This window comes from Dermacentor andersoni, chromosome 7 (genome assembly GCF_023375885.2).
Source record: "Dermacentor andersoni chromosome 7, qqDerAnde1_hic_scaffold, whole genome shotgun sequence".
NCBI lineage: Eukaryota > Metazoa > Arthropoda > Arachnida > Ixodida > Ixodidae > Dermacentor > Dermacentor andersoni.
The window spans coordinates 51,710,095-51,726,974 of NC_092820.1; positions in this window are offsets into that span (position 1 = coordinate 51,710,095).

The window sequence follows — 16,880 nt, forward strand, 5'->3', positions numbered from 1 at the left end:
ATGTAACCATCTGTATTCTCCCCTGCAATAATGTCTTCGGGCTCTGCAGGTACTCTAAATAAATAAATGGAAGTAAATAAGTCTAAAATAATTCGGGCACAGGACATGCCACGATTAATGTTGACATTAATGCGACTGGCATTGAGGCAAAGTAGCGATGCGGCATATTTGCAACGTCAGAACGCGTTATGTGCGAGACCTGCGTGTAAAAAAACTCGTCTCTCACGCATCTCTCTGGGCACGCTGCGTCACCTAGCAGAGCATGCATGAAATTTGGGGGTCGCGTGTTTGAATATATATTCAGCCAAGATTATCTGTATGTATATGAATATTAAAAATGTTTTTTCGTCATTCAAAAGTAGCGAATACCTACAGAACAAAGTTGGCAGCACTGGCTCAAGTTGCGAAAATAGGATCATTCAAATGCGGCCCATGCCGTAACCGAAGTTGGCGTCAAGGAGCTTCACTGAAGAGCAACGCCTGCCCAGTGATCCAAGTTAGTGCTAGAGGGGTTCAATAAAGAGTGGAACATACCCAGATGCGCATACTCAGCTGCCCAAGTTGGTCCTATGGTTAGCTTCGTGACGCAGTTTCCTTTGCACAGCAACCTGAAGTTCTGTCTATTAGACTGCGGACTATGAAATGACCCAAGTTTTTCGCGAAGGAGGCTACAAGCACACACAACGACAGACGTACCCCAGAAGGCTGTTGTTACCAAAGAATGGCAATCGGCTTGAAATTGCAGAGATCCTACATATTGTGGGAATCGCTGTTAAGCGAAATACTTTGTAGGTAACTAGCTATGCTGCATTGTTTGCGGTCCCGCAATGCGTTACTAAGGCGTTTGTTTAAATAGATCGTACGTGTGTGTGTGATTACAACAGCAAGAAGACGACAACGGTTACGACAATGGCATGACGGCAACTGTGTAATTCCGAATGCGTTCGTTCGACGGGAATTTATACGGTATGCCGTACGTTGGTTTTTGCACAGGTATTTAACTGGCGTGAGGGAGAGATACACGGATTGTGACCTGACCTGCGACTAAGCGTTACACAATCGCACATGCCTATGTCTATGCGATGGGGGCTATTTGAAAACTTGCGTGTTGTTTTCACACCAACGAAGAAATGGTAAAACGGGATCAACTTGGGTCGATCGCCAAGGCGGTGCAACAGGACAGTACTGGGCACTGTCGGCCGATTCCAAAGATGGCGCCGGCAAACTCAGTGTGTCAAAGCGTGACATGTCATGAGAAAAGAGCACGAAAAGCTGGCACCATACACATGCGCGAAACATCACAAAGTGCTGGTCTGCTTTTGGAACGAGAGGAGTATTCGTGCATTCGTGCTGTGATTACAAAAAAAAAAAAAAAGATCTTGGTTTAGTGGCTTGAGAGTTGGTCTGCACTTCTTGGAGTGTGAGCTTCAATTCCAATTTCCCTTATAACTTTCTTTTTATTGCAGAAGTCCGATATGAAGGAAGACAGGAATCTACTTAGCTACCTACCGCAAAGTGGTTCAAATGAAGGAAAGAGTGCGTCGCAATAAACGTACGGACGTATTCCGCCTGACGTAGTCGCAGGCGTCCCTTGCTAGTCGTGCTGCAGTTCAGCATGGAACACAATCTCGCCCAGCATTACAATATTGCATGCTCATGTCCATGGATTCACCTTTGCAACAGGTTCTCTTTGACGCTTGGTATCTGTCTTGTACACCCATTTCGCACATAGATTTGGGTACACAACATTTAATTCTGCTCGTGTGTGTCTGGTGTCCTGAAAGCCTTTGCATGAGAACCTGTGCCGAAGTATTTTTTTCTGCTGCCTAAACTATGTGAAAGGTGTCGCGTTTGATGCGTTTTTAGGTAATTCATCGGAAAGCAGCGACATGCTGAGCAAAATACTCAACGTGCTGTGAAAACATTGCACTGATAGCTAATCAAATGAGAAAGACGAAGGATGCCGAAAATTATGTGTGCTAAGTTGTCAATGCAACTATCACAAGAACTTGCGTGTACGTGTCAACGCGCTATACAATTGTCAAATTCAGTTTCTATGGCTGTGTACATGGAAGCATAGTGCGTGTTATTTTTGATGCTATTATGCGATTTGTTGAGAGCACAGCTGATATACAGGGTGGTTCACGTAACTCGAACCAAAGATTTAAAAAAACGTGGTTAACCGCAACTGAATGAAACCAACGACATATAGTTTGCCAACATATGGCGCTCCTTAGGGCGTTTATTATATTGAGCTGTATTAGTTACTTAACTAAGATCATTTATGAGTTTTTTTATATACTCACTTTAGGGCCAAGTGCTTTTCGTTACGTGGTAGAGGGTATTCGAAAACGACCGATCCAATTTTCGGTGGCAGTGTACATGCTGCGTGGCGATGTTTTCCGGCGTTTCAAGAAAGCCCACCAAATATCAATTAAAACCACGTGACTGCGCTTATGCGCTACCGTATTGCAGTGCTGTCAACTGCGCTTCATGCAACAGCACCGTGCGCGCGGACCGTAGCGAAGTGAGAGGCCGCAGCTTAAGGCATCGGCTTCACAGTGCGTCAGAATCTTTGACGGTGGCACACGCGAAGGAAGTACGGTTGTTCCTGATAAGTGATAGGCTCGACGCACGGTTGAGCGCGCTTCAGTACCATAGCGCACGAGTGGTGTTACGTGTTGTATTTCTTATTTCGCAGGATTTCCTTACGCGCCCGAGAAAAATCACCACGCTGCATGAACACTGCCCAAAAAATTGGATCTGTCGTTTTTAAATGCCCTTTGCACCGTAACAAAACGCACTTGGCCCTAAAGGTAACAATGAAAATTTTGCACAATTGATCCTAATTAAATAAGCGCGATATAAAGATATCATTAGGAGCGTGACATGACGCTCAACCATATGTCGTTGGTTTCATTCAGTTGCAGTTAACCGCTTATTTTTTTAATATTTCGATCAAGTTACATAAAACAGTGCGCATAATGTGGAATGATGTTGAAGGGCGCCGTTTTTCCTGACGCTAAGTTTCCTCTGTAGTAGTTAGAGTCGGTATTTGGGGGCTTGTCATCGTCATATCTGAAACCTCAGAAAGGGTGTTGAACACACTTGTGTTTTGTGTCTAGGCACACAAGATATAGACATAAACAATGCCGAGAAGAAAACACACTTGTGAAGTCAAACTAAAATACACAAAGCACCAACTACAGGTATAGGTAATCTGCTGGTTAACCTAATGTTGCGCTACTCGAGTGAAAACATTAGGACAGTATACTTTTCCACAAATCACCAAATGAAATTCATCGTCAAGTAAACAACCTAATTCTCAATATAACTGGGTCTTACATGTCTCTGCATCAGCGTTGCCGCTATAGCGTAGGACGGAGCTGGTTGAGCGTTGACTTCGGTGAAGGCGACGTTCTCCCAGCAGCGTAAGACGGGGCCGGTCTCATCCAAGCAAGCCTTTGACGGAGACCACGATGGACAGCTGCGGAATGTCGAGGATGAAACTAGACAAGCACGGTGCCGCTGGTGTCCCCATGTGGCCCAGGTCTTTGGGGCCGACGCCACAAGTGTGCGTCTTCCCACCAAGTGCTCGAGCACCCCTCTTGCCTCTTCCAAGGCCACGTCAACTCCGCTTCTTCTCCCCTCTTCATGTTCGTGGCACGCGATAATTTCTTAATTTTTTAAATGATGGAATTTTACGCGCCAGAACCATGATCTAATTACGAGGCATGCGGGTAGTGGTAGGGACTCCGGAAATTTGGACCACCTGGGTTTCTTTACCGTTCCCCTAAATGCCAATTTCTTCGTCGCCTACACGCGCGGGTGGTGCTGTCGGTGCCAATTCCCATTGTGTTTTGTGTTCTTTTGGGCCAATCACCTGTTCTTCCTTTAACTCATGATGGCGAGATATAAATCTCGCCCACTAGAATACAAAAAGCTACTGATGCACCCTGACTACAAAGTTTTCGCGTAGGTGTTGCGGCCTGCCGAGGTGAACTGTCACGATATATAAACAACCCCAACAAAACTAAAGTAGGCTAGAAAAAATCCGAGTAGATCTAAGTAGTATTTATGAGTTGTGAATGCGAAAGCAATAATGTTCTATGGAACACCGCTGAGTGGTACTTCTAGTTATGAACTCCTGGTAGGCGAGCGAACGCGTTTCGATTTAACGCCACCGAGGTGCAGTTAGAATGCAGGCGAGAGCTTGCGTGGAGACAGTACGTGTGGATAGCGCAGGCTTCCGAGAAAAGAGTGAGGGTGACATGGCGTCGCGACGATGTTGTCTACCCTCGCGCAACACCTGGGCGCTACTGAAGCCAGCACGTGTGTCCTTTCACCGGCTCCGCTCCGTCAACGCGCGTTAGTGCCGTGGCGTCACAGCCAGTGGGAAACGAGGTGCGGTTTCGCTGCTAGACACCGGACGCCAGATTTCTCGTTCAATGAGCCATTTAACGCTTTCGCATCATTATGTGACTCGCTCTTTCGTTTTGATTAAGTGTACACTTTATCAAGTGATCGAGACAGATATGCGAGTTGTAAGGTAATGTTCGAAAAAAGAAATTGTCAATTTCATTTGAGATTGAGTTTTTTGTATATAGGCAATTATTGTTGACGTGGCAAGGATGTCAGGAGATATATTTGCTACTTCTTGTTAGAGCTACGTGCGGTGAAAGAAAGCGGAACCCATCGCCTTTAAAACGCATATTGCTAGGAAGTATTCGTCCTTGTTAGAATATTGTATTAGGTCAAGTTTAATAGTGTTGCCACCACTGCTTTGTAGAATCTTATTTGTCTAAACAACACATTGTGATTTCTGTTTCAATGTAGGAATTTATTTTCTGCTAATGTGCAGTTAGGAAAGTTGATTACAGATGCATAACTTCCTAGATTCAACTGGTGGTGTGGTGATCCGAAGGAACCACGCGCCATTAATATGCCAACGATGATTAAGGAATCCTGCAAGAGATAATCAATAAAAAAAAAACATGCAAAACCCATATCACGATGCCTGTCGGTAGAATTACGCTTAGCATTCAATCAATATAAAAAAATTATGGGGTTTTACGTGCCGAAACCACTTTCTGATTATGAGGCACGCCGTAGTGGAGGACTCCGGAAATTTCGACCACCTGGGGTTCTTTAACGTGCACCTAAATCTAAGTACACGGGAGTTCTCGCATTTCGCCCCCATCGAAATGCGGCCGCCGTGGCCGGGATTCGATCCATTCAATCAATATAGCGAAACAACGTATTGCCACCATTGTCAAATGACGCGCATAGTGCACCGGGACTCTTCTTTCGTGCTTCCTTAAAAACATTGGGCACCATCCAGTGGCGCGGCCACTAAGCCTGCGCATTGGCTCCGAAATGCATGAGATACGCACCCCGCAGTAGCCGGGATCGTCTATCGCGGTTCTTTTTAAACACGCTGCGCCATCTAGTGTCGCAGCCGAAATGTACGCGCGTGGCCTCCGAGAGTAGAAGTGTAGTGCACCGGTGCGTCAGAGCGCTGAGGATTGTTCTCGCGCTCGCCGCACACCCAGTGACACATACACAGTGATCCAAGTTAGTTGGCGAAATGTTTATTGAAGAGCAGCACATACTCAGTGCATCATGGTGCAGCCTGCCAAAGCGTTAGTGTGAAAGGCCTTCATCGGAAAGCAACACAGACTGTCTGTCTCTCTCTTTCTAGCAGTGTGATTGGTAAGTTTTCCAATTATTTACAGATTCTATGATACTGATTTTAGCTAACGAAATGGAAATATCAGAAGAGCATTCTGATTTGTAAAGAGGTACGTACATCATAGCTCTTCATGAAAGGAGGCACTGCCTAATAGCCCTGGACAACCTCACCCACACGCGATCGAACACAAAGTTCAAACCGATAGATGGTTGTATGTTGCTCCTCAGTCGATCCTGCCTGTATAAGCGGGGACGAAGGTGTGGCTTCATGCAACTGATTGAAAAAGCGAATTGCTGCACTGAAAAAAGGAGCTTTATGCCTTGTTCAGGAAGTAATGGTTGTTTTTGTTCTTACGCAGATAAATATTTCTGGATGAAGTCCTGTAGTTCGGCAAAAGTAAAACAAGTAAGTGTGGCTGACTAAATCTTGATCTTTGACCTTCCTAAGAATCTATGAAGCAATAAATGTACCTGAAACCGCATAAGTACACTTCATCGACCACATGTTTAATGGCGGGCTAGTTATTATTTTTGAGAATCAGTAATTAGCGTGACTCAGTTCTTACATTAAACAAAGAAATAAAACACAGATTACGTTGTTCATATCTGTAAACATGTAGCAACCTACTTCTACCTTGATAGTGATCGCACAACCTCGACCCTATGAGAGCCTATCTGCATTAAGCTCATTTTGAAGATAATGAAATACATTTTGTGCATTGCTACAAGAACGCACCCGTGTCAGCCAATCGCACAGTTGTAGTCACAGGCAATGGTCAAAAATAAATCTGATAAGTCTGATAAATGGTCAAAAAGAGACTGCAGCTTTGGTAAGGATTTAGACATCACAAAACATCTGTAATTACGAAGTTGCAATGTACAATATGGGGAAAAAGGCATGTCCTGTCATACGTAGCAAGGTATATGGTCTGCACATGGCACCGAGTTTCTTCAATTATTTACAGGATTACCACAAGTTGTGAGATATGGAGTATTGTTGAGGAACTTCACCTCTGTACTGCCAATTTATTTTATTTAAGCATACTCCTGTGAAAATATCGCAATATTATGAAAATTTGCCTAGGTGATTTGTTTTTTAGTACGAAATTTTGACTCTTGCGAAGAATGTGCCTCTATAGAATGTGAATATACAGTGCTAAAATGTTATATGATTCTGAAGGAGAGAAGCTGTTACATACGAATTGTTGTTTCAAGCATGTATAGATTAACAGTTTATTGCACCTGAATCACAACTCTCAAACGATGGGAGTACTATCTCACTGGTTTATTGCTACTACTTAAGCGAGCCGTGCCACCGCTGCACGTTGAAAGGCTATTTTTTATTCAAGGACGCTTTCCAGCATTGCAAAGACAAATTTGAACATAGTGACACGTGAACTTATCTTTATCGGGCAACCACGTTTCGCCGCCTAACAAATGTAATCGCACAGCATGGGACGCGCCTGCATGTATCCGAAGTTTCTGGAAAGTAATCGATGCTTCTATCCGCTGTCTGTTGTCGCCGAGACTTATGTTATCTGATTTCATCACCTGACGCGAATGGTGTAGAACTTTGTGGAAGGCACGCGGGTCCGAACGATTAGTCGAACATTCGGCGACTGCTCTATAAAAGCCGACCCGCTTGACCCGCAGATCAGATTTTCGACGATCGCCGACTGTGTTCGCCGCTTTCGTTGTGCTATAAGTGTAGCCTGTTTTGCGGGCACAGGTTCGCCCAATAAAAGCTAGTTTTGTATTCCACCGTACTGCTTCTTTCTTCACCGTCACTACCACGTGACATCTGGTGGAGGTGCTTTTGGTCCATGTACCGGACGCCCCCGACAAGCCGTGATCCAAGCCCGGACCGTAAAGAGAGCACCAACGTAGTCACGGACCATCGAGTAAGCCGTCGTCTACAACAGCTGCCCCCGGAACACGGACTTCTACCTGAGAAGACCAAGAAGATCGTGGCCAAGACAACCCCAATGGCTGCCCCAGCGACCCCCGTTGTCCTGCAACAACCTCGGGACCCACCGACCTTCCATGGAGCAGCAACTGAAGACCCGGAATCCTGGCTGGAGACGTACGAGCGAATCGCGAATTTCAACAACTGGGACTCCGACGACAAGTTGCGGCATGTATACTTCGCCCTAGAAGACGCCGCGAGAACGTGGTTCGAGAACAGGGAGTCGACATTGACGACATGGGACCTGTTCCGTACCGGCTTCCTGCGCACCTTTACAAGCGTCGTGCGCAAGGAAAGGGCCGAAGCTATGCTGGATGCCCGAGGGCAGCTACCAAATGAGAACGTTGCCATCTTTACGGAAGAAATGAGCCGTCTGTTCCGCCACGCCGACCCGGATATGGCCGAGGAAAAGAAAGTACGCCTACTCATGCGTGGTGTGAAGGAAGAACTTTTCGGCGCAATGGTACGAAGCCCACCGACGACCGTAGCAGAGTTCCTTCGCGAGGCCACCGGCATTGAGAAGACACTCGAAATGCGGAACCGGCATTTCAACCGCCGCACAAGCTCTACCCACTACGCAGGAATTCAATCACTGGCCACGGACGATCTGCGCGAGACCATCAGGGCCATTGTGCGCGAAGAACTGCGCAAGGTCTTGCCTTCGTCGCAGCCTCAAGTGGCCTCTATCGCCGACATCGTGAAAGAAGAGGTGCACCGATCCCTTGGAGTTCCTGAGGTGCAACCAGAACCACCGCAGCCGGAAGCAATGACCTACGCCGCCGTCGTCGCCCGCCGTCAAGGCCCCCCTGCGCGACCGCGCCAAGGTCCTGCAACACCGCAATTCCGTCGTCCGCCGCCGCCGCCGCCAGCGCGCCCACCCGTCGCCCAGCGCACCTATGCGAGGAAGACGGACATTTGGCGAGCCCCCGACCACCGCCCGCTCTGCTATCACTGCGGAGAAGCCGGCCATGTGTACCGCCGATGCCCATACCGCGACATGGGACTGAGAGGGTTCGCCGTCAACGCGCCGCGTCCACAGCTTGGGGAGCGCCCACGTGACATTGCCGATTACCTAGCCGGCACTCAGTGGAACTCTCGGCGACCGTCCCGTTCGCCGTCACCAGGCCGCTACCTGTCGCCGCAGCGCCGTCCATACACTGGCCCAGCCCAGGGGCCGGTCAGCGAGCCCATATCCGGAAGACTAAAAGCAGCAACCGATGGAGGTGCGGTTGCTGTTCGTCGAACTGACAAAGATCCTCCGCCGCCGACGAAGACGACGAAGAGACCAGCTCGACGAGATAATAACGACCCGCCGCCGTCCCGACGCAGTCAGGAAGCCAAGACTACACCGACGAAAGACGACTTGAGGACGCGACGTTCCAGCTTCAGTTCAACACGACGCAGCCGCGATCCGACGCCAAGGCCTAACTGCAACGCCAGACAAAGAACCACCGACCTCGACGTGCTTCTCGACGGCCACGCAGTTACCGCCTTAGTGGACACAGGCGCTGATTACTCCGTCATGAGTGGACCCATCGCCGCCCAGTTGAAGAAAGTTAAGACCGCATGGGAAGGCCCTGGAGGACACCTCATCACGCCGACTGGGATCTGCACGGCAAGAATAACCATTCATGACCGGACTTACCCTGCCACCTTCGTTATCCTCCAACAGTGTTCACGAGACGTCATTCTCGGTATGGACTTCCTGGACCAACACGGCGCAATCATCAACCTGAAGTCGAAGTCAGTAACGCTGTCGGAAGATAAGGCAATGCCGCCGGAGAGCCCTCGTAGCCATCACGCCTTGAGTGTGCTCGAAGATCAAGTGAGCATCCCGCCTCGCTGCAGCATTGTTATTTCGGTCAGCACCGAAACACCCGCTGACGTAGAAGGCGTCATCGAAGGCGACCAACGTCTACTGCTAGACCGTGAAATTTGCGTCGCAAGAGGGATCGCTCGACTGCATGGAGGGAAAACTGAAGTGTTGCTGACAAACTTCAGCCAGGAGTTCAAGCACATCAACAAGGGCACGACGATCGCGTACATCGAGGAAATTCTGGAAACAAGTAATTCGTTTGTCCTCTCGGATTCCGCCGCATCTACCCCGACGACCATGGTTCCCGAACCAGACTACGACATTAATCCAAATCTCCCTATGATTAAGCAACAGCAGCTCAGAAGTCTGCTCCGACGATACAAAGGCTGCTTTTCGAGGTCATCGAGGATTCGACAAACACCAGTCGCCAAGCATCGCATAATCACCGAGGAATGCGCTCGACCACTCCGTCAGAACCCTTACCGAGTTTCGGCGCGAGAACGTAAAGCTATAAGAGAACAAGTCGACGAAATGTTGCGCGACGACATCATCCAGCCGTCGAAAAGCCCGTGGGCATCCCCTGTTGTTCTGGTAAAGAAAAAGGACGGAACCCTACGTTTCTGCGTCGATTATCGTCGTCTGAACAAGATCACGAAGAAGGACGTATACCCCCTCCCACGGATAGATGACGCATTGGATCGGCTCTGCAACGCTAAATACTTCTCGTCCATGGACCTCAAGTCTGGCTATTGGCAAATAGAAGTCGACAAAAGAGATCGCGAAAAGACCGCCTTCATCACCCCAGACGGCCTCTACGAGTTCAAGGTTATGCCATTCGGACTGTGCTCGGCGCCTGCAACGTTCCAGCGCGTGATGGACACGGTTTTAGCAGGATTGAAGTGGCAGACCTGTCTGGTATACTTGGATGACGTCGTCGTCTTCGCCGGAAATTTCGACGTTCACCTTAGGCGGCTGGCAACAGTACTAGAGGCCATCAGGTCATCAGGACTTACTCTGAAGCCGGAAAAGTGCCGCTTCGCTTACGAGGAGCTTCTATTTTTAGGCCACGTCATCAGCAAATCTGGAGTCCGCCCCGACCCGCAGAAGACAGCTGCCATAGCAAAGTTCCCACAGCCCATCGACAAGAAGGCAGTGCGTAGATTTCTTGGCATGTGTGCCTACTACAGGCGATTTGTCAAGAACTTTTCACGCATCGCTGAGCCGCTGACGCAGCTAACTAAATGTGACGTCGAGTTCAAGTGGGAAACGCCGCAAGCCGACGCATTTCAAGAACTCAAACGACGCATGCAGTCGCCGCCCGTACTTGCGCACTTCGACGAGCACGCCGATACCGAAATCCACACTGACGCCAGTAGCCTAGGCCTCGGCGCCGTCCTGGTCCAGAGAAAAGATGGACATGAACACGTGATAGCTTACGCTAGCCGGTCGTTGTCAAAAGCGGAAGGCAATTATTCTACAACCGAAAAGGAATGCCTCGCCATCGTTTGGGCTACAGCGAAATTTCGCCCTTACCTATATGGCAGGCCATTCAAAGTCGTCAGCGACCATCACGCCTTGTGTTGGCTAGCGAATTTAAAGGATCCCTGAGGACGGCTGGCACGGTGGAGCCTGAGACTACAAGAATACGACATCACTGTAACATACAAGTCCGGACGAAAACACTCAGACGCCGATTGCCTATCACGCGCCCCCATTGACCCGCCGCCGCAAGATGACGAGGATGACGACGCCTTCCTTGGAATAATAAGCGCGGAACTTAAAGGCCTCGTCGATTATTTGGAAGGGCACACCGACGTTGTTCCCAGGGCATTTAAGCGCGGATTATCTTCCTTCACGCTTCAAGACAGTCTACTCGTGAAGAAGAATTTCTCACCAGTCCGCGCCAATTACCTCCTTGTTGTCCCGTCAGGACTTCGTCCAGAAGTATTGCACGTCCTACATGACGATCCGACCGCTGGACACCTCGGATTTTCCCGGACACTATCGAGGGTACAAGAAAAGTATTATTGGCCGCGCCTGACCGCCGACGTCACCCGTTATGTCAGAACATGCCGAGACTGTCAGCGACGCAAGACACCGCCGACAAGGCCAGCCGGATTACTACAGCCAATCGAGCCTCCTTGCCGACCATTCCAGCAGATCTGGATGGACTTGTTGGGACCCTTTCCGACGTCAATAACCGGAAATAAGTGGATAGTCGTGGCGACGGACTACCTCACCCGCTTCGCTGAAACAAAAGCACTGCCGAAAGGTAGCGCAGTCGAAGTGGCGAAATTCTTTGTCGAAAACATTCTGCTGCGACATGGCGCCCCAGAAGTCCTCATCACCGACCGAGGAACGGCCTTTACAGCGGAGCTCACCCAAGCCATTCTGAAATACAGTCAGACAAGGCACAGGAGGACAACGGCTTACCACCCGCAGACGAATGGTCTTACGGAGCGGCTGAATAAGACCCTCGCCGACATGCTAGCGATGTACGTCGACGTCGAACACAAGACCTGGGATGCCATCCTGCCGTACGTAACATTCGCTTATAACACGGCGGTACAAGAAACAACACAGATCACGCCGTTCAAGCTGGTCTACGGCAGGAACCCGACGACGACGCTCGACGCCATGCTGCCTCACGTCACGGACGAGGAGAACCTTGACGTCCGTAGCTACCTCCAGTGCGCCGAAGAAGCCCGACAGCTCGCCCGCCTGCGAATCAAGAACCAGCAGAGGACCGACAGCCGACACTACAACCTCCGACGACGCTTCGTGGAGTACCAGCCCGGTGACCGTGTTTGGGTTTGGACCCCTATACGCCGACGAGGACTGAGCGAGAAGCTTTTGCGTCGCTATTTCGGACCGTACAAGATCATCCGACGTATTGGCGCACTGGACTATGAGGTCGTGCCAGACGGTATTTCGCTATCACAGCGGCGCCGCTCGCGACCTGAAATAGTCCACGTTGTGCGACTCAAGCCCTACTACCAGCGTTAACGAACTTTGTGGCTTCGCGTAACTGACCTTTGGACTTTATTTCTTTTTTGTTACTTATGTTTAAGAAGTGTCCTTTTGTGTTTCGCTCTCTTATATTTGTAGCGTCGGGACGATGCTTTTTTAAGAGGGGGGCATTGACAAGTGTACTTATCTTTATCGGGCAACCACGTTTCGCCGCCTAACAAATGTAATCGCACAGCATGGGACGCGCCTGCATGTATCCGAAGTTTCTGGAAAGTTATCGATGCTTCTATCCGCTGTCTGTTGTCGCCGAGACTTATGTTATCTGATTTCATCACCTGACGCGAATGGTGTAGAACTTTGTGGAAGGCACGCGGGTCCGAACGATTAGTCTGGAACATTCGGCGACTGCTCTATAAAAGCCGACCCGCTTGACCCGCAGATCAGATTTTCGACGATCGCCGACTGTGTTCGCCGCTTTCGTTGTGCTATAAGTGTAGCCTGTTTTGTGGGCACAGGTTCGCCCAATAAAAGCTAGTTTTGTATTCCACCGTACTGCTTCTTTCTTCACCGTCACTACCACGTGACAGTCCTAATATTTTTAATGAAATACGCAACACCGGAAAAGCTTAGTTAAAAAATTGCTAACGGTATGCGAATATCTGATGATTCGTATGCGAATAGTAATAGGGTGCAATATTCTTTTAGCATTCGAAAATAAAGTATTCGGTATATTCCGATAGTCCTAACCAGTCAAATATTTGGCAACAACTGACTGTTTAAATCTAGTTACTGTTCTGCACTTGCTATACAAAAGAAAGGTAATGAACAGAAGTGCTACAACGACAAAAGATTTCGAATAAATGCAGAAATAAAATGGCTGAGAGAAGCATTGCTTTCAGGCGCGCGGTCGAGGCCTTCATGACAACTAGTCACGTTTCTGGACGTTTCGTGTTCTTGGAAGTCTATTTGTGTTGAAGTTTATCTTTTACGCTAAAACCAGCGATGTCTCTCTTGTAAAAAGCAGCCTGCGTCTATGGTAGAAGAGCCGTTCAGCAGCTTTTCTTTTTCCGGAAGTTATGGCCTTTCCTTGGCAACAATTTTTTAGACCTGTTGGAAAACATGTCATAAAAGAACTATTTGTCCTTGGATAATTTATTTAACGGAGGAAGCCTAAAAGCAGCGAGGAAGAAACTAGATATAGGCAAGAATCAGATGTATGCGTTAAGAGACAAAGCCGGCAATATCATTACTAATATGGATGAGATAGTTCAAGTGGCTGAAGAGTTCTATAGAGATTTATACAGTATCAGTGGCACCTACGAAGACAATGGAAGAGATAATAATTTAGAGGAATTTGAAATCCCATAAGTATTACCGGAAGAAGTAAAGAAAGCATTGGGAGCTATGCAAAGGGGGAAGGCAGCTGGGGAGGATCAGGTAACAGCAGATTTGTGGAAAGATGGTGGGCAGATTGTTCTAGATAAACTGGCCACCCTGTATACGCAATGCCTCATGACCTTAAGCGTACCGGAATCTTGGAAGAACGCTAAAATAAACCTAATCCATAAGAAAGGGGAAGCCAAAGACTTCAAAAATTATAGACCGATCAGCTTACTGTCCATTACCTACAAAATATTTACTAAGGTAATCGCAAATAGAATCAGGAACACCTTAGACTTCTGTCAATCAAAGAACCAGGCAGGATTCCGTAAAGGCTACTCAACAATAGACCATATTCACACTATCAATCAGGGGATAGAGAAATGTGCGGAATGTAACCAACCCTTGTATATAGCCTTCATTGATTACGAGAAGCCGTTTGATTCAGTCGAAACCTCAGCAGTCGTGGAGGCAATACGGAATCAGTGTGTAGACGAGCCGTATGTAAAGATACTGAAAGATTTCTATAGTGGCTCCGCAGCCACCGTAGTCCTCCATAAAAAAAGCAACAAAGTCCCACTAAAAGAAGGCGTCAGGCAGGGAGATACGATCTCTCCAATGCTATTCACAGCGTGTTTTCAGGAGGTATTGAGAGACCTGGATTGGGAAGAATTGAGGATTAGAGTTAATGGAGAATACCTTAGTAACTTGCGATTCGCTGATGATATTGCTTTGCTTAGTAACTCAGGGCAGCAATTTCAATGCATGATCACTGTCCTGGAGAGCCAAAGCAGAAGGTGGGTCTAAAAATTAATCTGCACAAGACTGAAGTAATGTTTAACAGTCTCGGAAGAGAACAGCAGTTTGTGATAGGTAGCGAAGCACTGGAAGTGGTAAGGGAATACATATACTTAGGACAGGTAGTGACCGCGGATCCGGATCACGAGACTGAAATAATCAGAAGAATAAGAATGGGCTGGGGTGCGTTTGGCAGGCATTCTCAGATCATGAACAGCAGGTTGCCATTATCACTTAAGAGAAAAGTGTATAACAGCTGTGTCTTACCAGTACTCACGTACGGGGCAGAAACCTCGAGGCTTACGAAAAGGGTTCTACTCAAATTGAGGACGACGCAAGGAGTTATGGCAAGAAGAATGATGGCTGTAACATTAAGGGAAAAGAAAAGAGCACATATGGTGAGGGAAGAAACGCGAGTTAATGACATCTTAGTCGAAATCAAGAAAAAGAAATGGGCATTGGCGGGACATGTAATGAGGAGGGAAGATAACCGAGGGTCATTAAGTATGGGGCGGCCGAAAGTTAGGTGGGTGGATGAGATTAAAATGTTTGCAGGGACAACATGACCAAAATTAGTATATGACCAGGGTAGTTGGAGAAGTATGGGAGAGGCCTTTGCCCTGCAGTGGGCGTAACCAGGCTGATGACGTTGATCAATTTTTTTGAAAACAGGCTGTATTGTCGTGGATAGGCTAATCATGCAGTTCTCTATGTCATAATAGATGGTCTTGTATATAAAACTAATGATTTGTTTCTGATCATTAGCTGCCCTTTTCGGACTAGTCAGTACAGGCATGGTGTCTTGTTACGAAATCGATATTCCTGCTGTAGACATGTACGTCTGCTTCCAACTATTCGATATTCGATTCGATACTTATAATTCGTACTAACTCGCACACGAAAGAAAATGCTATCACATTTTTAAAATTGCCTAAAATCGTCATGAGTAAACAAACTCTCCAACTCACCGAATTGAAATGGGATGAAGGGTCACCCTGCAAAGAAAATAAAGTATGGGCTGTTCAAGCTATTATAAAATCACATATAAGCGTGAGTCAAAAACTATTTGCGCTCTCATGGTCTTATATATTTTAACGTAACTTCAAACAAGGAACTAAACACCTTATATGAAGCTTTCAATGCAGTCCTAGCTTTAAACGCTCCTTGTCACTGCGTCGACAAGATAAATCTGGAAATTTCGAGTCATTTCAACGTTAATTGCTGCGATCTGTCTTGCACGTATGTACAGTTCGTTCACCACGGCAGACATTTGTTATTTCTTCAACAATTCTGTAGAAATAGCCATTGGCTTCTTGATTCTTACACAAACTGTTCAATATATTAGCTCCACACACGCCTTTCATAGTATACTAGAAATTGAGATAAGAAACACTTTTTTAAGGGGCAGACTGTAGTTTTATTATTTTACGCGTTAAAATGTGCACTGCTGTTACAAGCAAGAATGAAGCCTGATGGCGGAGGGATTCATAACACAATGTACAATATCTACAACACTTTACACCGCCAAAATGTGACAGTTTCCACTGCCTTTTCTCTAATCTGTGAATGCTGCAGACCTAAATACACATGTCTATAATGGATGTGATTCGACATTCACGGAGTGATCGAACACGCCACTACTGCCAAATAAAAAAAATATTTGCCACGAGATTCTCGGTTGCAAATTTTGAGACCAAAGGAATGAAAATGGAAAACATTTCTTGTACGTAGTCACCAAAAAAGTGGCCTTTGCGGTGGAATTCTCACCAAGCTCTGGGAATCATTTAGCTACGCACTTTCAGGAATCTGGCTTTGTATCACAGTTTGTATGATGCGGTGTAAGAATTAAATGAGGGAGCAAAACGAAATAACAATACGGAAAGCGTACCCGATTTCAAAAGGGGAGATTGAACTCTGTGCGTGCCATCGCGAAACCTGCACGAAAGTGCTGTCGCATTCTTCATCTTGAAGTATTCACCATTTGCATATTGCCGAAAAACCAGCGGGTGCATTGGTGATCCACCATCGTCGTAAAGGATGGACGTGCGTAAGAGCGCAGGCCGTGCATAGCAATTCCTTGGGGAAGGGGGGAGGGGGGTCTGCTGCAAGTCTCACGGACTTTTCCGTGGTCTTCTAACATAGAGTCTTCACCGAAGGTATTGCCCTGATAACGCAAGCTTCGGTCCACGCAACGACAAAAGTGGAATATATTTGGTCAATGCTCCCGCGTCTTTTTGACAAACGCGTTGTTGCGGGAAA